This window comes from Canis lupus, chromosome 25 (genome assembly GCF_003254725.2).
Source record: "Canis lupus dingo isolate Sandy chromosome 25, ASM325472v2, whole genome shotgun sequence".
NCBI lineage: Eukaryota > Metazoa > Chordata > Mammalia > Carnivora > Canidae > Canis > Canis lupus.
The window spans coordinates 26,209,701-26,231,918 of record NC_064267.1 but is presented as its reverse complement, the minus strand read 5'-3'; the positions used below and the strand labels follow the sequence as shown (position 1 = coordinate 26,231,918).

The 22,218-nt window shown below is 46.9% G+C and overlaps 1 protein-coding gene across 1 annotated transcript in view; it reads left to right on the top strand.

The window, feature by feature from the left end:
* GATA4 (GATA binding protein 4) overlaps nucleotides 1-22,218 on the top strand; it is an 85,599-nt gene that overhangs the window by 360 nt on the left and 63,021 nt on the right. The window lies entirely within an intron of this gene.

Genomic DNA, 22,218 nt, shown 5'->3' with positions numbered 1-22,218 from the left:
GGAGAGGGGAGGTAGGGGCAAGGACCCACCAGTGAGTGACTGAGGATGAGCTGGAGGCTCTCAGACCTTTGAGGACAGGAAGAAAGGAGATTCTTACCAGGCCAAACCACAGGGCAAGGCTTCCTTTCCCACTTTTTCCCTCTGTTTCTCTTTCTCACAACTTGGTAGTGTTTTAGTTTCTCTATTTCCGGGTTCAGCCTCCCACTCCAACAATCAGAAATCGATGGGGATGGCCAGTCTCCAAAGAAAAAGTAAATAAATACACACCGCACAAAAACTCAAAGGGATTTGACCAGGTGCCCCGGACCCTCCTGCCTTTGCTCCTTCCAACACACCCAGATCTCACAGCTTCCCCACCACCACCACCTCACCCCAGGAGGCCACTGATGCTCAGTCTTGAGAACCCCTTGAGAAAGCTTAGGAAAACCCTTCCTGATCTATGTCAGAGGTGCTCAGTATGCTTTCAGGGCAGAAAGTCTCACCAGCGTTTCCTGTTGGCTTCATTGGTTTGTTAGCGAATAGGCCTCTCGGCCTTCAGGATCTGATATTTTTCTTTGCCTATTTACAGGTCAAGGGTCAGCCAGGCTAGGTGTAGGGTTTAATTTTTCATTTATTCTGGAGCCAGGCATGTGATGGGAAGGAGGAGTAGAGGTGGGTTTTGCAAGTGTACAGTAATGACTGTGCAAAGCATGCTTTGTCGTGCTTTGAAGAGCTTGGTTGCATATGCTTTTGCATCCAAGTCAAAATTACCTCTGCTTTCTCTAAATCTAGAGTTGGGACAAATGAGCTTTGAATTTTAGTTGTAACTGAGAAAAGGGGTGAGTCTGAAAGAAAAGTAAAGACAGAGGAGTAGCTTTGAAAAAACAGAGGTGGAGAATGAGAAGACTGGAGTTCTCAGTGAAGCATTATTTAACAGCTATTGCTCTGGGAGAGTTCAAAACCAACCAGTTGTCTGAGCTTCCTCCCTTTGCCCAAAGGTTAAAAACAGACAAGGGCATATTTTAACTCTGTAGCCTCTTGAGGACAAATCAAGTGCTCTTTGGGAATTGGGTCTGATTTAGTGCAAAGTCTCTTGATGTCTGTGCACTTACTACAAATATTAACAGGGAATGGAAAATTATTCCTTCTGTGTTTCCCTCTCCCAAAGCCTTGCCAGCTTCCAGTGAGACAAATTCAAAAGCTGTCTCAAAACTTACATTCATCTGCTTTACTTATCATTCCCCTGCCCAGCTCATGTTTCTCCTGTTCCTTCCCATGTTCCCCCTTTGAGTGGACATTCTCAGTCTTCTGCGTATTTGTCAAAAATAAAGGGAATTGAAAGGTCTTTAGCTGGGCAAGATTAAGGAAGTGCCGATCTGAAATGAGGGAAAACCTTACTGCGAAAGGCTGCTAGAATCCTATGACCTATGATCACAAAATTGGTTTGGCTTTTTTTTTTTCCATTATAGTGATAACTGTTTTGTTTCTGTTAGTCTTACTTGGATAAATCTGCTTAGAGTAAAAGGATATTTGAAAGTCCCAGTTCATGAACTTTTTTTACAGAAGTTTTTAGATTGGAGTTCATTTTTAGTGACATAGACATTTCCTCTGTCTTCTAAAGAATTTGTCTGTGAAGGTGATTTTTGCATTGGCCAAGTTCAGTTGGTGGGGGGAGGGGGGGAGGAGGGGAGATTTTAAGACAGCTTTGTGGGGCTGGTATTGAGGAAATGGTATGAAGTTGCTCTTTATCCCTGTTCTATTTCTCAAGCTCAATAAAATATCCATTTCAAACGACCTTCTAATGCCTAGTTATATTTGCCAAGTGATTTATAGGATGTAAAATTATAGTTTGTATGTGTAAGTCCAGAGATGTTTTAGGGCTGGGGACAGTAGAGAAGAGGGCGTTGAGGGCTGGGATAGGACAGATACTGAAGAAATTCAAACGATCCATCTCCAACTGTCTAAACACAGCACCAAGTGGAGATTCAAGACAATTATCCGAATAATTGGGAGGGAGGGAGGCACTTTCACCCGCGTTATCTATAAAGGGGCGACACAGAAAATATCCGTGGCCCTCAAGGCTCTGCTTCGGTTCCCTCCAGGATCCCCAGAATTCAGACGATTTCTCTGTAGGTTCTCGGAGCCCAGTGGAGACGGGGCAGGAAAGAGGTTTCTAGAAAAGCTTAAGAAGGGCTCCCACCGCGCCCCTGGGGGGGGGGGGGGTGCGCCGCGGGACACTCCGCCGGGCCTGATAAAGCCCCGAAGCCGATCTAAGGTCAATAAACCGGGAGGCGTCAGGCTCCGGCGGAGGGTAGGAAAGGACAGGGGAGGGAAGGGAAGAGACCAGGCTTAGGGCTGTCGGCGAAATGAAAAGGAACCGAGGACTGCTGAGCTCCCAATGTGGGCACCCGCGGACTGGGTGGGGTCCCCGCGCGCGGCCCAGCGGGGATACCCACGACCTAGAAAGTGTCCCTGGCCTTCATGGGCCCGGTCTGGGGCGAACAGTCCTAACCGCGTGGAGAGTTTGGAGAAGGAAATGAAAAGTAACTTTTTTTTTTAAGGGACAGAATGGGGGCTGGGAGGGGGGTGGTGGCAATGGACACTCCCAAATAAGGGGAACACCCAGTAAAGCTTCAGGGACCCCCAAAGAGGCAGATAATTGCTCCTAAAGTAAAAAAAAAAAAAATGTATTAATTAGTGATCAATTGCAATCCCTTCTGAATGGCGCTTCAAAAGTTTGCGAATTCATCTCCGTGTGGGAGGTGGTGTTTCTCCCACACCCCGCAAGACGAGAAGAAAGATTGGGAGAAGTTACTCTGCCCAAAGTTACATGGCCGGGGTGTCCCCGCAAAGGGGGCTCAGACCATTTGCCAATCCGCATTGGAGGCGATCTCCCCAAAGGAAAAAACCCCACTGAGAAGCACGCCGCCCTCGCGGAAAACTGCCGTGGGCGCCCCAAAGAAGGCTGCTCCCGCCTCCGGTGCGCTTAAGGTGCGGGCGTGTGGTCCCTGCGGCGCGGCCGTGGGCGCAGAGCCCGAGCAGGTGGGGAAGGAGGCGGTGGCGGTCAACGGGGCTGCTGCAGCCGCCCGAGGCTTGGAGGAAACCCTGGCGCGCGGCACCACGTTCTAGAACCCGCGGGTCTTTGCAAGCGAGCTAGACCGTTTGCCTGCAATGCCACTTTGCAGCGGAACTGCCTCTAATCGTGTCTGCCCCTGGCGAGGCTGCGGTTAGGTTGCTTTGAAGGCTTTCAACCTTTAGGGCGCCGCAGAGGGCAGGTCGACCTCGGGTGCGTGTCGCTCCAGCGGTCTCCAGGGTCGCGTCTCCAACCCCGGGATCCCGGCGGGACCCAGTGTGCCCGAGCAGGGCCAGTGGGCGACAGAGCCCAGGCCGCAGACCCCAGAGTCCAGGTCGGGATCAGCCGTGTGACCTCGGGCCTGGGCCTGATGCTGCTCAAAACGGGTCCCAGATCGCTCTCTCCGCGGGAGACCCTTTTTGGGGAGCTCCGAGCCCGGGGGATTCTCAACACCCAGGTGGAGAAGGTGGGCAGGGCTTCCACCCACAGCCCGCCCGCGCCTTTCCCAGTGCGGGGGCTGGCGCGACCCTGGCCCGGCTCGCCCCAGTGCCGTGCCCCGTCTGGTCTGGGCTGCGAAGGGCGCAAGGAAGCCGCGTCCCTCTGCTGCCTACCCGGTGGCTCCCACGTAAGGTCCCAGAACAGGCCAAGAACTACAGTAGGAGTTTGAACAAAACGGGTATCCCTCGCGCGCGCGCCCTAGCCCGAGTTAGGCTGTCGTGCACGGCAGCATCCCTGTGCAGAAAGACATCTCCCCGCGACCTAGTCGAGCGAGGGTCTCCGCGGACCCGACTCCCGTCCGCAAGGCACTGCCTCAGTCCTTTCTTGGGCCGGGTTTGGGGGGCTTCTAAGGGGCGCGGATGGCACCCCTAGCTCGTGGGCTTAGTGGTTACCAACACGGAATTGGGGTTAGTCTCCTTCGGCCCGATTTGAAGAGCTTTAACATTTTCTGCACGGTCCCCGGCTGGCGCAGGGGCCGGAAGTAGAGATTTCTCGAAGCTTCGGGACCAGGGGCTTGTGCAGAAGCCACTGGATTCCCAGGCCTGGGCAAGCTCAAGTTCTGGGGGGAGAGCACAGTCTTTTTATCATTTCTGGGCCGCGCACTCGCCCGTTCCCCAACACCCGTCCAATTGGTCTGAGAAAAGACTGCCCGCAGAGCCTTCCAAAAGCACGTTTCGCTAAGCCCCCCCGGGGGGGGGGGGAGGGCGGGGGGCGGTGGCCGCAGCCCCCAGAGCGAAGCCCGCGCGGGGGTCGCGTGTCCAGGCGCCGGTGCGGCGTGCCCGGGGTCGCTGTTTGACAGGGCGGGGTTTGGAATGGCTGCTGCCTTTTCTTTAGATGCGGTGATGTGTTGTTCTCCCTCAGCCACCCTACCCGCAGGTCTTAGGGATTTTCTTTATTCGTTTAGTATTGTCTTAACTTTCCTTGTTTTCTCCTTTCTTTCGTTCATCCCCACCCACCCCCACCTCCCTCTCTGGTTCTCGTTCTCCTCCCTCCAATTCAATTCCTGAGTTTCCTTTTCTTGCTTAATCAAAATCCTTTCCCCTTTCTACTTTGTTCTTTATCTATAAAATTTGTTCTTCTTTTTCTTTTTTCTTTTCTTTTCTTTCTTTCTTTCTTCTTCTTTTTTTTTTTTTTTTTTTTTTTTTTACCTGAGTACCTTTCTCTTTTGCCGGTCCTTGGCGGCTGCAGACCTGGCTGATTTTAGTGACTCCGGGGTGTTCCCAGATATTCGTGCCACCTTTAAAATCCAAAATCCCCCGACTCTCGCTTGCTCTTTTCTCATCCCAACCGTAGATCCTTACTCCTCATGGTAAATTCGTTTTTAAATTAATTTGAGTGTGATCCTTGCATGCAGAACTCACTGGATAACGATGTCTTATTGGGTGAATCAGAAGCCATCCTGTTGGCGACTTATCTTAATTTCTGGATATTAAACTACACAGTAGCTGTGTTGTTTGCCCTTAAGAAAGGTCTTAAATTTCCACCTCTAAAATACCACACTATACAATCATTTTCATAGGTGGATGTCTACCAAGATTGATTCACTAAAAAAAAGAAAGAAAGAAAGAAAGAAAGAAAGAAAGAAAGAAAGAAAGAAAACATGATGCAGAGTTTTTTTTTTAATGTTGTAGAAACATTTCATACTGAGCCAGATGATTTGTCCTGCCACACCATTTATTATGGCTTTTCACTAACTGTAAGATTTAACAGGAAATTGATATGGCATAAATAGATAACTTTTCCTTGTTCACCAGCTAAGATTTTATTTGCTTTCTGTTATATCACAGTAGCTCTATCATAATAATGATAGAACAATTAGTATATCCTTGTAGATAAATAATGATTTGAGCATTTATCATTGTTTTATGTAGAATTTGTTGTGAGAGCGTATATGAAATTTTATTTTTATAAGTGTTGATAAATAGTAGATTTTTTTTGCTTTTGGATAATGACTGAAGACAAAAATAGCTCATAAGAAAAAAAAACCTTAAGGTTTATTTAAGAAACTTAAAACTCTAAAGAAACTTTTCCTTAAAAAAACAGGGTCATTAACCGGTAAAAACTTGACCATGGAGAATTAGGAAGGGAGAATCAGAAAGTCAGCTCTGCTTCCCCTGCAGTGACTCAGGAACAACAAAAAATGAGGAAAGGTACAGCCCTTCTGATGCAGTCATCACTGTGCAAAAGCATCTCTCTGGTATCAAGGGGGGGGGGTGTCATTCAAGTGTTCCCACCTTCTCTGAGGTTAACAAGCAGAATCTACAAGTTACTGTCTTAGTAACAACCAATCGCATCGGATACCTGCTTCCTTAAATGCTATGGGAGTAGGGGCAGGATTTAGGGTCGGGGCAAGTTCTGGGAAGAGGCGCTCTGTGGAAACAGCCTTGGGGCCCCAGGATTTGTCAGCAGCTCTCTGCTCTCTCTTGCCCTCTGGATTCCCCAGGCTTCTCGGGGCTGCCTTTAGAAAGCTCTCATCCTAGTGGCCGCCCGAGTTTGCTCCAGCCGCGATAACGAAGGGGCTTGCTATCTAATCTGGACAGCAGCTTGAACAATCCATTAGACCTCGGCATTTATCCGGGGCGGGGGTGGAGGGAGGGATGCGATCTGGCTGCCCCACCCTGTTCTGGGAGGCTTTGAGCTGCCCCATTTGGCGACAGGAGGGATTAATGAAATAGAGAGTTTGGTGTGGGCTCAAAACTGACCACTGCGAAGTAGGCTTCCTGAGGCTGGTATGTTATATTTCTATCCTTTGCCAGTATAAGAATGAATTAGAATCCCTTTGGGTTTGGCAGATCAAATTTCCTTTTAAGAAGTTCAACATATAGTTTAAGAAGTTCAATATATAGTTTACATAGTCTCATTCAAACTCCACAATAATCAAAGGGCACTGTAAGAATCCAATATTCACCAATATTCCTCCGGACTTGGGAGACTTAAATCCATCCTCCATTCTTTCGTTCATTCATTCAGCAAACATTTACAAAGCTTTACTCTGGGCCAGGCATTGTGCCTTGTACTGACAGGTTAAATTATTTGCCCAAGATGAGAACTCCACTGGCGACTGGGGTGGGACCCTAAATCAACTATTCCAGTCCCGTGACTGCTCACTTCTTTACTCCAACACATACAAATCAGAGAGGTCGGGAGCTAGAAGGGCCCCAGAGGTTATCTGGTTCAGCCTTCCATTCAATGCAGGAATCCCCTCCCCAGAAGGCCAGCAACAGTCTCTACCCTTAGTAATAATCACTCCTGCCTGAGATTTCCGCTTGAAAGTGACTCACTGGACTGGCAGGTCTTTCCCTGAGAGAGGATCATCTCTGCCTGCCCACACCTAAACTCAGGGTGCTAAGCCCCTCATGCTGCTGCAACCCACATCCCACTAACCCAACTGTGCCACTTCCCCTTCAGACTTCTCCTGGAGAGGGAAATCCCAGTTGCTAGACACTAACCCCATGAAACTTTAAGGCTCTATGGGCCTTAGGCAAATCTTCACTTGCCCACAGAGGATATTTGCTGGCAGAGAAAACACTATAGGCAATAGCCAAAGAATCATCAGAGCCTGGATTCTAGTCCTGATGCAACCAGCTGCAAACTGGGTGACCGCAAGCAAATTATTTCTCTTCTATTTCTGGCATATCCTAGAAATAAGATGTATGAATGTGCTTCTCAATAGTTGAGTGCCACCTTCTTCCAAGATAAATTTTCCCTTCGTACATAATCTGAGATTATTCTCATTTGCTGGTTTAAAAGGTAAAGGCTACAAAAGGCAACTTCTGGACAATAAGCTCATGACAAAGAATGTTCTGGAAACTTTAGATTTGATGAGATACTAAGTGCAAATTGTCCCTGGGTCAGTGGTAAGAGTCTGGACTCCAGTGTTACAATAATATGTTGAATCTCATCTGCACTACTTACTGGCTGTGTTACTTGGGCATATTCTTAACATTTCTGTGCTTCAGTTTCTTATATTTTGAAATTCCCATAAACTTTACAAGACAGGGACGCCTGGGTGGCTCAGCAATTGAGCATCTGCCTTCCGCTCAGGACGTGATCCCGGGATCTCACATCGGGCTCTTTGCATGGAGCCTGCTTATCCTCCCTCTGCCTGTGTCTCTCCTCTCTCTCTGTGTCTCTTATGAATAAATAAATAAAATATTTTTTTAAATTAAAAAAAAACTTTACAAGACAAACAGGACCTCTCCTCAGTCCCTGAAATAGTCTCTACAGCGTGATTCATTCAGTTGGGCATCAATGTCCCTCCTTGATTTCTTTTTTTTTTTTTTTTTCCTCCTTGATTTCATTTGGCTTTGTTTGTTTGTTTCTTACCTCTGGCTTCAAAGCCCTTAAGAAATTAAATTTGTCTGATAAAATGTGGAAATTTACCTGAAAAATTGATAGATGTATTTTTAAGTTATCTGGCCCAAAATTGAGTGCTGCTGGTGGTGGAAATTTTGGATGCAACATTTCTAGAACGCAATCTTGCAATACAGATCTAAAACCCTATAAGTGTTCACATTCTTGGGCCCACTTTTCCAGTAATAGAAATTTACACCCCGCCCCAAAAAAGAAATTTACCCCAAGGAAAGAATCAGAGGTCTATGAGGTGCCCTACTTACCAAAATGTATGTCAATTTGACAAGGGCACATCAAACTTCTATTTATTATAGCAAAAAGTAGAAAACAACACAAACTATGAACAGTAAGAGTTTATTTACATAAACAACGCAAAACCTATAATGTAGCCGTCACACTGTTTCCTTAAAATATTTAATGACAGAGGGACGCCTGGGTGACTCAGTCAGTAGAGCCAGCCCCAGACTCTTGGCTTCAGCTCAGGTCATGATCTCAGGGTTGTGAGATTGAGCCCTGCGCAGGGCTTGCTCCATGCTCTGCTTGTTCGTCTCCCTCCCCGCACCCTCGTGCTTTCTTTTTCAAATAAATAAGTAAATAAATAAAATCTTTAAAAATATGTAATGACATGGAAATTGTCGTATTTAAAAAAATTAAAAATAGACTGCAAAAACACTCTATACGGTGTGAAAGTGGTGGAGAGAGGTGGGAGGAAGGAGAAAACAAATGTTCTCAGTGGTTCTTTCTGGCTGATGCAGTGAAGGATAGATTTTCTCTTTCTTGATATGCTTTCCTGTATTTTCCAAATGAATTACAATGAGTTCCTGTTTCCTTGACATTAGAAAAAGAGATGTTTTGAGAGGCGTGGGGAGGATTGATCAAATCCAAGATATGTCTCTTCCTATGATTTTGATTTTGTGACTATTGTGCTTATGACAAAAGCATATCCATTTTAGAGAATTCTGCTTTAGACTTCGAAAACTCAATGGACTCAAACTCCAAGAATAGTCTCGGACTCTTGATTCCTGGATGAAGACGTTTACCATTGGTAGGAGTGATTTTTCCACAAAGAGGTCTCCCCTCCCCCTTTAGAAAATTTTTTCACAGCCATCCAGATTGTCTCAGAATTTCACTTGTAACCTTGAGTGTTTCTGAAATTGAAAACAATAGTCTAACTTCTTGTAACTTTCCTCTTCTCAAAACTCCCTTTGCTGGCAGAAGAGTGTGCTGGAATGTAAGGCCAGGTGCTGGTCCAGCTGCAAATAAAAGCTGATTATTCAGACCCCGGAGAAGGGGAGGAGAGCTTGGACAGGGGAGGGAAGACAGACCTTTGGTGGTGCCCCAAAGCTGGAGAGGGTGTTCAAAAAGAAGACCTTTGTGAAAGCAAGAAAGTTAACCCCTAAGAATGGGACTGAAGACCATATGAATTACAGGACATGTTTCAATGACTGTCAGCTCCCATTATTGAACTGAAATAGTTTTAATTTATTAAAAGGAGTAGCACTTTATAAAGATGAAGGCTGCTTTCCTCCCCCTTTATAAGCAGAGTGTGAAATGAGCTTGTGTGTGTGTGTGGGGGGAGAATATTAACAAAAAGGAACAAAATCCCACCATAAACTTAGGGAAACTTAGGGGCATCTGGCTGGCTCACTGAGTGTAACGTGCAACTCTAGATCTCGGGGTTGTAAGTTCAAGCCTCATATTGGGTGTAGAGATTACTTAAAAATAAAATCTTTTAAAAAGTATGTACTAAAATTTAGTGAAACTTCAAAAGACCTTGTACTGAGATTTTTAATTAAAATGTGGCACATTTGGTCAACAGAAGATAAAAGTAACATCAAACTAAAGATCAGTTTCATTGTTGTTAATTAGCAAGTAAACATTTAACAAAAATTGTAGTCTAAGTATAGTAGAAATATAGACTTAAAATACCTCTCCTATTCTCCTTCTTTATTTATTCAGGAGAGGCAGAGAGACATAGGCAGAAGGAGAAGCAGGCTCCCTGTAGGGAGCCCAATATAGGACTGGATCCCAGGACCCCAGGATCAGGCCCTGTGCCAAAGGCAGATGCTCAACTGAGCCACCCAGGCGCCCCACTTTTTAAAATTTTTTTAACATTGAGGTCAGCCTTTGTTTGTTTGGCAGGCCACAAGGGAATCTGAATAGAATTTTGGTAGAACCACAGAACTTTAATTTTTATAGGATTACAGTTTTTTTTTTAAGTTTCAGTTTATTTTATTTATGATAGTCACACAGAGAAAGAGAGAGATAGAGGCAGAGACATAGGCAGAGGGAGAAGCAGGCTCCATGCACCGGGAGCCCGATGTGGGATTCGATCCCAGGTCTCCAGGATCGCGCCCTGGGCCAAAGGCAGGGGCCAAACCGCTGCGCCACCCAGGGATCCCAGGATTACAGTTTTGTAGACTGTTCATCTCTGCCTTTCTCCTCTACAAGGCAAGCAGGACCCAGTTAAGCATCATGTTTATCTTCATATCACATTTGCTAGCCCCCTGCACAGTACAGACATGGTAGTACTGTCCTGAAGAATAATTCTCAGAGGGACATGTTCCAGACACCTTTGCTGACTGAATTCTCTACAACAAAAATCCTCAGCAACAACTGGCTTTCTCTCACAGGTCCCTGAAGGGAATCAAACCCAAAGCCTTGGGCAGACCACAAGTACTCTTGCCTGGCCAGAGTGTATCCCAAAGCAATGGGTATGAGGAAAACCAGAGCTGGGAAGGGTACATATTTTCGAAGCCTTTGGAAAATGCTTTATTTTCTACTGGGAGAAACTGGGAGTTCCTAGGTCTGTAGGCCAGTAAGATATTGACTGATTTTCTTATCACTATGCCATTTAGCGTTCTCAGAAATGTCTCATCAGACACAGGTTTTTCTTGAAGACTCAACTGTTATATATTCGCTTTATAAAGATTATGTAATCTTTATATAATTTGTAAATGATTTCAACATGTCATCAAAGTAGAATAAGACAAAAAAAAAGTAGAATAAGACAAGTCAAATAATCCTTCCCTTGGCCCTGCTACAAACTGATTAACCAAACAGTACCTCGAATTGTAAATTGCTCTCGTATGTAAATTGGGGACAATGAATAATATTCATCAAAGTACTTTTACATATATGTCACACTTGATCTTCACATTTGATTGCTCTCTGGAGTAATCAGTGTATCACTGTATTGTGCCCATTTTATAGATGAGGACACTGAGACTCAGAAGTGCTGCATTGCCAAAGGTCACAGTACTAATAAGTAACAGAATACAACTGAAAATGCTCTGCTATAACTACCAAGTGCTGCCTCCCGCACCCACCAGGGATATGCCAAGGATTCTTGAGACATGAATATGAACTAATCTGTAATTGTTCTAATAGGTGTTATCAGGATCCCTTAATTTCCTCATTTGAAAATCATGGAATCTAGGAATAACAGAGCTGCAAGTCTCTTACAGCTGATCTAGGAACCCACCCCCTTCATTCTGCAGGTGAAGCACAAGGAGGTTAAGTGATTTGCCAAAGGTTACCCCATGAGTTAGTGGAAAATGACCAATGTGATTTTTAAAAATTAGTTTAAAAAACTGCCTACCAAGCCCATTTTTATGGCTTATTTTAAGCAGGTTAATAAGTATACCAGACATAGCTTTAAACCCAACTGAGTAAATGCTGACACTAGTTTATAGATTTAGCAGATAAGTAGCAATAAGGAATTATTCATCTCTCATTTATCATCCAGCCTCTCCAAGGTGCAAGGTATAAAGTGAAGTAAATAGCACTTTAAGAGCCTCCACACATGTGAGATCAAAACAGTAAAAAATAAAGTGGTTTACAAAGCCATACGTTTACAATGTGGCTGTGCCTGAGGTTTCCTGAAATGTGAAAAAAGAGAGAAATTGAGGCAGATTTTTGCATTTTACAAATAGACAATTTCTTATACAGAGAATTCAGTCTCCAGATTTCTTCAAGCATAATTAATTTTTTGAAGTATATGGGAGCACCTACTCTGTGCAGAGCATTGTGGGAGATCTGGAGCATTATTAAATATTATTACAGCCATCAATGACTTATTTTAAGCTTAACGAAGTGACAAAATAAAGCATACACACACACATATATACACATGCACTTGCATTTCGAAGAGTCAGGCGGGTATAAGGGGGATGTTTATGTGAGAATAGGAGGAAAGGGGAGACTGCCTGACTGCTGGGGTAGCCATAACAAGGAGCACAGTAAGGAGGTGGCCTTGCCACAACCTTGTCCCCAACACCATTTCTTTATCATGAGAATGGAGTTGGGAAACATCATGAGCAGGGGAAAATTCATAAAACAAACAGGAGACAGTGAATTGATTACCCAATTAAGAACCAAATCAAAAAATCCTCTCCCATTTAGCTAGATATTAAATACAAACTGGTAGAGAGATGGAGGAGGGACTCAAAGAGTGCCAAGAGCAGTAACATAAAGTAACATATCCCAAAAATGAAAAAAAATAACATGATTTGCTTATTTGGGAGGTGAGCTCTGGTTATTCCGAAGTGCTGGCTTATTTTATTATTTTTAATCAATCCCAGTTTGTCATTGGTGAACCTGAAGCCCAAAGTTCAATGTCAATAACAGCAATCACCAATCCATAAGTGACTTTGCTCTCAGCTGCCTAGACAAAAGAAGCTATGAGACATCTCTTAGAGCCCCACATTCATAAAATTGAAGCATTTTCCAGAGAAAAGAAAATGAAAGATATTTACTCAAAACCCTTTACTTTGTAGATGGGGAACTGAGGCTTAGAGAGTTCAAGTGACAAAGAGGGATCATTTAATTTATGTGAAACTGATTTATATGTGCTACTGACAATTACCCAGGATGGTGGGCATAAACTGGAACATAGGATCACCCTATGAAATGGTGGGAGTCAAAACAACGATAAAGTCCAGAACCCTACCCATCATGTGCCCTCCAACATTGCTGTCTTATTTTCTTTATTGTGAAGGCTGGAATATTTATGACTCCACAAGATATTTGGAAGATATTCAGTTTGGAAATGTAAAAATGTATCGAGTGCCCCTTTTGGATGGTTTATCTTCACTCTAAGAGGGTCATGAGATGACTATAGTTTTGAAAGGCTATGATTCATTGAGACCCTGTATCACATCTTCATACCCCCACCTGCCCCCACTGGGGACTAGTCCGGGTCACTGTTGCCACCTTCCTGGAAAGGGCGGGGCCAACAGTGCTAACCAGGTTCCCAGACTACCCCAGAGCTCAGTGCTGCCTTATCGCCAATACTCTCACCCTGGTGATTTTATCAGGGTGAGGAAAGCGTGGCCTTGGGGTTCAGATTTATAGAGGGGAGATATCAGTTCCTACAGCAGCATTTTGAAATGGAAGAACACAGTATATAAGCAGAGTCCCAGAGCCCCTGCTCCCACCCCTACCATGCAATAGCTATGTGACTCTGGATAAGTCTGTAGCCCTTTCTGGGTCCTTACTGCCTCATCTAGTAAATGAGTGTATTGGACCAGAATCTTTGCTGTCCCTGCAACTCCAGGACACCACATCGATGTCAGTGTCAGAGAGAGGCTGTTCTGAGACCAGTAATATGCATGGAGCCATAGTCACCCCACAACAGGTGCACTCAAGCTGAGATGCTGGTGAGGTGTCACATGATGTCTTCTGCACGTGAGCTTTTTTTCTATGTTTGCATTGGGTGGAAGAGACCATGGCGCATGTGTTTCAGTCACATCCCTGATACTACATCTTCAGTCATAAAGGACAGGGATTTTATATTATGGAATGACAAGTTGAAACTCCAATTTTCTGAGTTTATCTCAACAAACTTCTTTTATTTTTGACTTATTTTTTTAAAGATTTAATTTATTTATTCATGAGAGACACACAGAGAGAGGCAGAGACATAGGTAGAGGAAGAAGCAGGCTCCCTGTGGGGAGCCCAATACAGGACTGGATCCCAAGACCCTGGGATCACGACCTGAGCCAAAGGCAGACACTCAACCACTGAGCCACCCAGGTGCCTTCAATAAATTTCTTAAAACATCCACTACCTGTTAGGAACTATGGAATATCAAATATAGGCTTTCTGCCCTCAAGAAGAGTGAAATTTGGGAGATGGGGAGATGTAGACAGGCAGACATGGGGAGACAGTGAGCTGAAATACAATGCACTAAGCATTGTGAAACCAGAGGGAGAGAAGGGATTGATTTTGGGAATGGAAGTTTAAAGTATTTTTTAAAAAATTTAAAGGAGGATATATAAGAAGAAAGCCCTTGCTTTTTCCCTTTTGTGTCCATATAAACCAGTGCCTTTTTATATGGGCAGTGTTTGGGTTCTGAAGGCAAACTATTTGCTTGTGAATCTTGGCCCCGTGACCTATCAAGCTGGGTGAGTTACTTCATAACTTTGTGCCTCAGTTTCTTCATCTATAAAATGGGGGAAACAGAGTGATCGTGTGGATAAATGAGCTCATCAATCCATGCAACAGACTTGGCACCATGCCTGGCATATGGTAAGTGCCCAGTGTTAGCTGTTACTCAATAAATGTTTGCCTAGTAAATGGATTGAAGTTTTCATCTGCAGTCCAAGCCTTTTATCATACACACTCAGACTGGCCTCATATTTTGGGTTCCTTGCTCCACAAGCTCATTAAGATTAGGTTCAGACTTAAAGGCCTGGCATTCCCACCCTTCCACTTTGCAGGACCAGGAGTGAGCCCCTTTGTATCACAGCTTTTGGGGGGCACTGATACCTACTTCTAGAGCCCCCAAGTTACAAATGTTGATGTAGGGAGGGGTCTAGTCTCTTTATCTTATGGACAGGAAATTAAAGTTTAGACAGGTTAAGTGATTTGCCTGCAGTCCTGCCACTCACTGGGTAACAGTTGTCAAATTAGAACCCAAGACTGGGGACTCCCAGATCAACGAGCTTCTACCACCTGCTGCCTAAACCCGGACTCTCCTGGCCTAAGCTGCATTCTCCAATGAGTTTCTTGGGCCACATCAATCACCACTCTCTCTACTGTCCCCCAGAGGAAAGACTACCCCTTTTCCAGTTGTTAAGTTACATCTAATGCAGAATTCGGACTCTACCTGTCAAGGCTAGTCCCTGCCTCAAAGTGTGGAAAACAACTGTGCCCCTTAGCTCTTGGGGTTAAGCTGCCTCCCCTGTTGACTTAGGCCTTTATTTCTCATTAATTGAAAGTGCTTTGCAGGCTTCATGTCCAGATCCTCACCTTCACTGCTCGGACAGAGGAGGTGACCCTGGGCGCTTTCACTAGAAAGGCAGAGGAACGAAAAGCCACCTGCCCCTGTTCTGCAGCCTTCAGTCGCTCACCTTAGGGGCCGTGCAGCCTTTCTTCTCATTCTGAAAAGGCAGGGGATGGAAAAGGAGGTAAAGCAAGATGGAAGAAGGAGAAACTGGGAAGAAATTAAGTAGGAAGCGTGAGAATGAACCAAGCTCCATCGTTTTTTACAATGAGAGCAAGGGAAGCGTCTTTGCTATTGTTCAAAACAAAACAAACCAAACCGCGACGCCTGTGTGGCTCAGCGGTTGAGCGTCTGCCTTTGACCCAGGGGCGTGATCCTGGGGTACCAGTATCAAGTCCCACATGGGGCTGCCTGCATGGAGCCTGCTTCTCCCTCTGTCTCTGCCTCTCTCTCTCTCTGTCTCTCATGAATAAATAAATAAAATCTATTTTTAAAAGCTTGCTCAATTAAAAAATAAAAAGTGTCCAAAAATGGGGCGGGGGGGGGGGGATGCCACGTGGGCACATTACATCTTTACGCGTAGGTGTACTCACTTTCATTTACCTGCCTGTCTTCCTAACTCTCACTATACAAATGTCTAGCGAGCTCAGAGGGGATATTCGCGGGCGTCCTGACTTTTCTCCCCTCGGCTCGGCGTCATCGCCCCGACACTAGACAGTGGAGTCCCGCCTCGCGGGGCGCGGCCCTGCCCTGGGAAGGCGCTCGGGAGCTAGGGCAGCCCCGGGGCCCCCCCGCTGTCCGGGCGCCTGCACCGGCCTCGCCGCGGGGGGAAGAGCGGAGGTCGGGGCGCGGGCGCGGGGAGGGGGGGGGGAGGCCGGGGAGGCTGCGGCCCCGAGGGTTGGGGTGGGGGGCGGGGGCCGGGGAGGCTGCGGCCCCGAGGGCGGAGGGGCGGGAAGCCAGGCGGCCGCGCGGAGGAAGCGGGCCCCGCGCTCGGGGCGCCAGGCCCGGGAGGCGCTTCCGCACCCGCCGCCCCCTCGGCGGAGCCGGCCGGGGGCTGACCCCGAGCGCCGCGGAGTCTGCGGCCGCCGGCCGCCCCGCGCTCGCCTCCTGCCGCCTCGGGTTACGCGGAGGCCGTCAGCGCGCACCTCATCAATAAGGCCTGACGGGCCGCCGGCTCCGCGGCCATCCATCACCCCGGCGGCGCGGGCGGAGGCGCGGGGCACCCGCGGGAGGAGGGAGGCCCGGGGAGGCCGCGTGCACCAGGGGGCCTGGCGACTTCAGGGAAGCCCCAACAGGCGTGGCTCGGAGGAAGCATTTTTCTATCAATCAACAAATATTTGACTTTATCCCACCTCTTGAGCCTAAGTTGGTGTTTTTGTTTTTTAAGATTTTATTTGTTTATTCATGAGGGACACAGAGAGGCAGAGGGAGAAGCAGGCTCCCTGCAGGAGCCCGGCCTGGGACTCGATCCTGGCACCTGGGATCCCGCCCTGAGCCAATGGCAGAGGCGAGGCTTAACCAGGCAGGCGTCCTAACCCTAGTGTCTTCTTCTTCTTCTTCTTCTTATTATTATTATTATTTAAAGATTTTATTTATTCATTCATGAGAGACAGAGAGAGAGAGACACAGGCAGAGGGAGAAGCAGGCTCCACGCAGGGAGCCACGCCCTGGGCCAAAGGCAGGCGCTAAACCGCTGAGCCAGCTAGGGATCCCTCTTTTTTTTTTTTTTTTAAGATTTTATTTATTTATTCATGAGAGACACACACATAGAGAGAGGCAGAGACACAGGCATAGGGAGAAGCAGGCTCCATGCAGGGAGCCCGACGTGGGACTCGATCCTGGGTCTCCAGGATCACACCCTGGGCTAAAGGCGGCGCTAAACCACTGAGCCACCGGGGCTGCCCCAACCCTAGTGTCTTTTAACGATGTTTTCATTTGTTTTTAAAGAGCTGCAAGGGAGCTTAGGAATGATCCAGCTCAACTTGTACATTTCACAGATGAGGAAACTGAGAGCCAGATCGCCGGCAGTGTCCGGGACTGGGCACGCCTGAGGCCACACTGCCGGGTGGTAATAGGAACTAGAGCCCACATCTCCCCACGGGGACTCCCAGGCCCTGCGCCAGCCCCACCCTGGCACTCTGCAGGAGCCATGACCCCATATACATGTTTGGCATCAAATGTAAGGAATGGGCAAGGTCGTGCAAGTTGGAAGTTTGGGGTGTGCCTGTCAGCGCATGAACCGTGCAGGGTCCTCGCAATTCCTATTCCCATGTCAGGCCACCACTACATCCCTAGGTCTGGGACACCTACACTGACAAATAATACAGTTCCTTAAAATAATTTACTTCTCCCTCCCAACTACCCCCCCCCACACACACAAGGAGTTTACATGGTTTCTCTTCATGCACTTATCTGTTCCAGAACTTTCTTCTGTTTGTTGCCTTTTTGCTGGACCGTTTCTCTCTCTCTCTCTCTCTCTCTCTCTCTCTCTCTTCTTTTATGCTGGACCGTTTCTCACTGATCTGAACTGTTTGAATGTAGAGACTCGTGTTCATCTTACATCACTCCAAAGGTTTGCAGGGTGCTTGGCACATAGTAAGTATTCAATAAATGTTCACTCTATGAATCCAACACTTGTAAGAGAATTTAAATAATTCAGGTTCAGAAGGCATCCAGGCTGAAAGCACTATCAGATCACGGTGTCCAATTTCATTTCATAAGAGGAAGACTGTGGCCCACAGCCCCAGTCCTTGATTTACCCATGGCCTCCCAGGGAGTAAGATCAGATCCTTGGTGGTCCTCAGGATTCCTTTCCTTTTTTCCCCAGAATGTTGCCTGCCACCATGCTCTTCTAGTTGTGATTCCTGCATCCATTTCACATCTTTCCTTCCTTTCTCACCTTTTGGTTCTTCCACTGATTAATTAGCAAGCTCTGCAAGGATGGGGATGGGATGAAAGTAACAGGGAAATGGACAAAGCCAAACTGCTTGCTTTGTTTATAACAGGAAACACAATATTTTGTAGAGTTTTGTTCTGTTTTTGGTTTGGGTGGTGTTTTATTAGTGTTGGGTTTTTTTAATTCAAGTGAAAAGGATAAGATTAAAGCCAATGATCAACAGGTGTCTGTTAACTCTAACATTTATTTTACCCCCATGACCACAGTGGTTTGCCTGGAGTTAGAAACAATGATATTATCAACAACTCTGGGGAAGGATACACATCAACACACACACATACACACACACTTATGTTGAGCAGGGAAGGTAGCGCAGCCATTGTATGGCCCAGGCAATCAGTGGCTTTTGGGCTCCCCAGTGATCTTCACTAGACTATGATTTCTGAAAAATACAAGTACAAAGTGTGGTTTTATCTGGCACAGGGCACAATTTCTTCCCATTACCATCCACCCGATGGTTGCCCATCCCTGCGCACATCATAAACTGCAGCTGAGTGTAATGAAAATTGATGTAAGAATCAGAGTCAAAATGACTTATTCCACAGAACTGTTGTGAGGGTTGAGTAGAATCATGTACAGGAAAGGCCACATTTCAGCAAATGCTTTTCCTTTAGTCCATTTAGAAATACAGTCCTACTCTCAGTGGTAAACTCATTTTTGCAAGGCCATGGTTTGGTTTATTCTTGCCTCATGGGATCAGCTGGACAAAACCCAGTCTGTCTAGAGAGACAGATGGCCAGCTAGGTCTTTCACTCTCCATCCTCTACTGCCCTGGTAGGTTCCCTGGGGAGTGACGGTTGTTGCTGCAAGTGACTTAGCAATTTCTGAGCTTCTGATACCTGGCTCCAGGACCCTCAGGATGAGAGAACAGTATAAGCCTCCTTCACATGTCACCTTCCCTGCAGCCCATTGTGAAACATGGATGCATGCATGGGACATGTGTGAAACAGGCACTGGAGCTGTGTCCAAGATAGACTGCTGTAGTATTTCCTGCTGGCCTCGAGGAAGGATGAGCAATAGGGAGGACTAACCTTGGAAATTGAATCCTTTTGAAAGAGATGCAAAACTTTCTTCTGTATATAAATCACTCTTCTGAAGTATTTTAAGTGGGAGTTGAACATGTACCAGGGATGTGGAGTCTCGCTAAGGACTGGGGATGGGTGTGTGCAACAAGACTGGGGAGGGTGTGTGTGGGGGAGAGTATAGGGGCTAAAGAATCTTATGCTACCCCAGCAAAACTCTATTTTCCCTCTGCTTTTTGAAGGATCTGATTTATTGAGATGAAATTTACTTACAGTAAATTCACTCTTTTTAGTGTACAGCTCTTTGTGTTTTGATAAACACACAAATGGTGTAATTACCACCACAATCTAAAAATAGAGAATATTTTCAGCACTCCCCCAAATTTCCTCCTGCCCCTTTGTAGTCACCTCTCCCCCCCAGCCCCTATCAGTGCCATCTAAATGGATTCATTTAGTCTTTTGAGTCTGGCCTCTCGTGTGTTTGAGATCCACTCTTGTTGTGTGCATTGGCATTTCATTCTCTTTTGTTACTGAGTAGTATTCTGTTGTATGGATGTACATCCTCTTATCAATTCCCCAGCTGGGGATCATTTCTGTGGTTTTAAGTTTGGGTCAGTTATGTAAACAACTGTAGGTTTTGAGAGTACCAGCAGGGTGCCTGGGTGGCTCAGTCTGTTAAGTGTCTGCCTTCAGGGCTCAGGTCATGATGGGGGGGGTGGTCCTGGGATGGAGCCTACGCATAGGGTTCCCTGCTTAGAGGGGAGCCTGCTTCTCCTTCTCCCTCTGCTGCTCCCCCTGCTTGTGCTCTCTGTGTGTGTCAAATAAATAAAATCTTTTTTTAAAGATTGTTTATTTATTTATTTATTTATTTATTTATTTATTCATGATGGTCACACACAGAGAGAGAGAGAGAGAGAGAGAGAGAGAGAGAAGCAGAGACACAGGCAGAGGGAGAAGCAGGCTCCATGCAGGGAGCCTGACATGGGACTCGATCCCGGGACTCCAGGATCACACTCTGGGCCAAAGGCAGGTGCTAAACCACTGAGCCACCCAGGGATCCCCTAAAATCTTTAAAAATAAATAAATAAAACATAACTTACATTTAGCTTGTCTTATCCTGAAGCATACTGAGAATAATACATCTGCTAAACAGCCACATTCAAAGAGTTTGGGGTGAGGATGTCAGAGTCCCTGACAACAGCGGTATATGGAAGTGTGGGGTGGGGAGGGAGAGAGAGAAAAAAAGAAATGAATGAATGAATCTGGGGAGGAATGCCTGTGTGCTAGCTACAGAACCTGGGAGGGATGGAAAGAGAGAAAGGTGGGGGGCGAGATGAGAATTTAGGGCTTCTGAAACGGAAGTAAAGACATTTTTCACATAGCAATTGAGAAATTGATCGCTTTTGATGAGGAGGCTGTGTCTTATACTATCTGCTCTCAGTCCTCCGAGCAGAGTGTGGGTTTCTCCGGAGACTTCATGGAGGGTGGGTGGGAGATTCTTCTGCTCACCAGAGAAAGACTCCAGCTCCAGAGGCTGCATGATAGGAGATGAAGGAGGAAGGATGGGAGAAGGTTAGCAAAGAGTGCTGGGGTTAGCTCAGCAACTCCGAGGAGCAAAAAGCTCGCCCGGCCCCTATCTATCTAGATGCTGATTATTCTATTTCACTCAGACCTTGGCTTCCTGCTTAGTCTCCCTGTACTTCCTTGCCTTGTGGCAATTTGCTGTTTATTAGCACCTCTGCCGAAGAGGGCCTGGGGTTGTAGAAGAAAGCACACTTTAAAGGTAGAGCACCCTCGTCTTTCAATCAAGCATGCAGATGTCCCGCCGAATGTGGGGGAAAGTTGAAGCTGGTGGGAAAGAAATGAAATGCCAGGGATCTTTTGGTCGTCTTATTCTCTCGTGTCAGAAGTTTAATTCATATCCTTGAAGAGAAATACGTCAGTCTAGTTATTGCAAGCTCCATGCCTCCCTTTTCCTCCTGCTGTTGCAAAAACCCCCAATCATTCCCAAATAAAAAATACCTCCAAGCGGGGATAGGCGTTAGAAGAACGACCAGACCATTCTCTGTGGGCACCTGCTACAAGTGTGAGGTGATGGCGTGTGAAGCGATGTTATTGTCCATTGCGGGGAAGCCCACGGGCGTGGAGGAGCTCGAGGCCTCCAGCCACCAGCACCAGCACCCCCTGCCGCCCCCGCCTTCTCCACCCCCCCCCCCCCCCCCCCGCTGTTTTCGCACTTGGGCTTCTGCTTCCTTGACACTTTCCTGTCTCTCGCTCGGCCGCGCCAGGTCGCGGCGCCTGCCTGGGCGTCTTCTCCAGCTCCGGGTCACCTCGGGCTCCGTAGCCAGGGGAAGGGTGCCGGGGCTGGCGGAGGAGGGGGCAGCCTGGGCGGAAACGCGCCGGAGCTGGCGATGGGAACATCGTGTCTCTGGTGGCCCCACAAGTCCCCCGATCTGTGCGTCGGGGTCTGACGACTGGCAGCGCTCCAGCCCTCCGGCCGCTGGTGTCCCGGTCACCACCACCGGCCTCCCTGGGAGCTGGGCGGGGTGGGGGCGGGGAGCCCTCGCCTCCGGATTGACCTCATCCCTATCTGGTCCCCCCCCTCCAGTGGGCCCTGGCGCTTTCCTTCCCATTTCTCTTGCCTTTCTCTTCTCGCTGGGGGTCTCGATCTCTATTTCTGTCACCTTGGTGTTTTTTCTCTCCTATCTTCCCCTCTCTCCTTTCTCTGGTGTCCGTCTCTAATTCCCCTCTCTGCATGGTCATACCCTGTTCCTCACCATTTAACACCATATATTTGACTTTTTTTTATTGTCTGGCTTCCTCTTCTAGAATCTCCTGGAGACACAATTTTCTCTATTTTGTTCCAAGCGCCTGGAAAGTTTGGGGCACAGAGTAGGTTGTCAATAAATGGAAAAGAAAGGAAGGGAGGAAAGGAGGAAGGGAAGACGGAAGGAAGGAAGGACCCTGTTCCTCTCCAGCTTTCATAGTCCTGTCTCACTCTCCAGGTGCTCCCTAGTTTTTTCTCTGTCCCCATCTCTGCCTGCCTTCCTCTGTCTCTCCTTTCTCTTGTTTCTGTTTCTCTCCATACCCCCTCTCCTTCGTTTCCTCT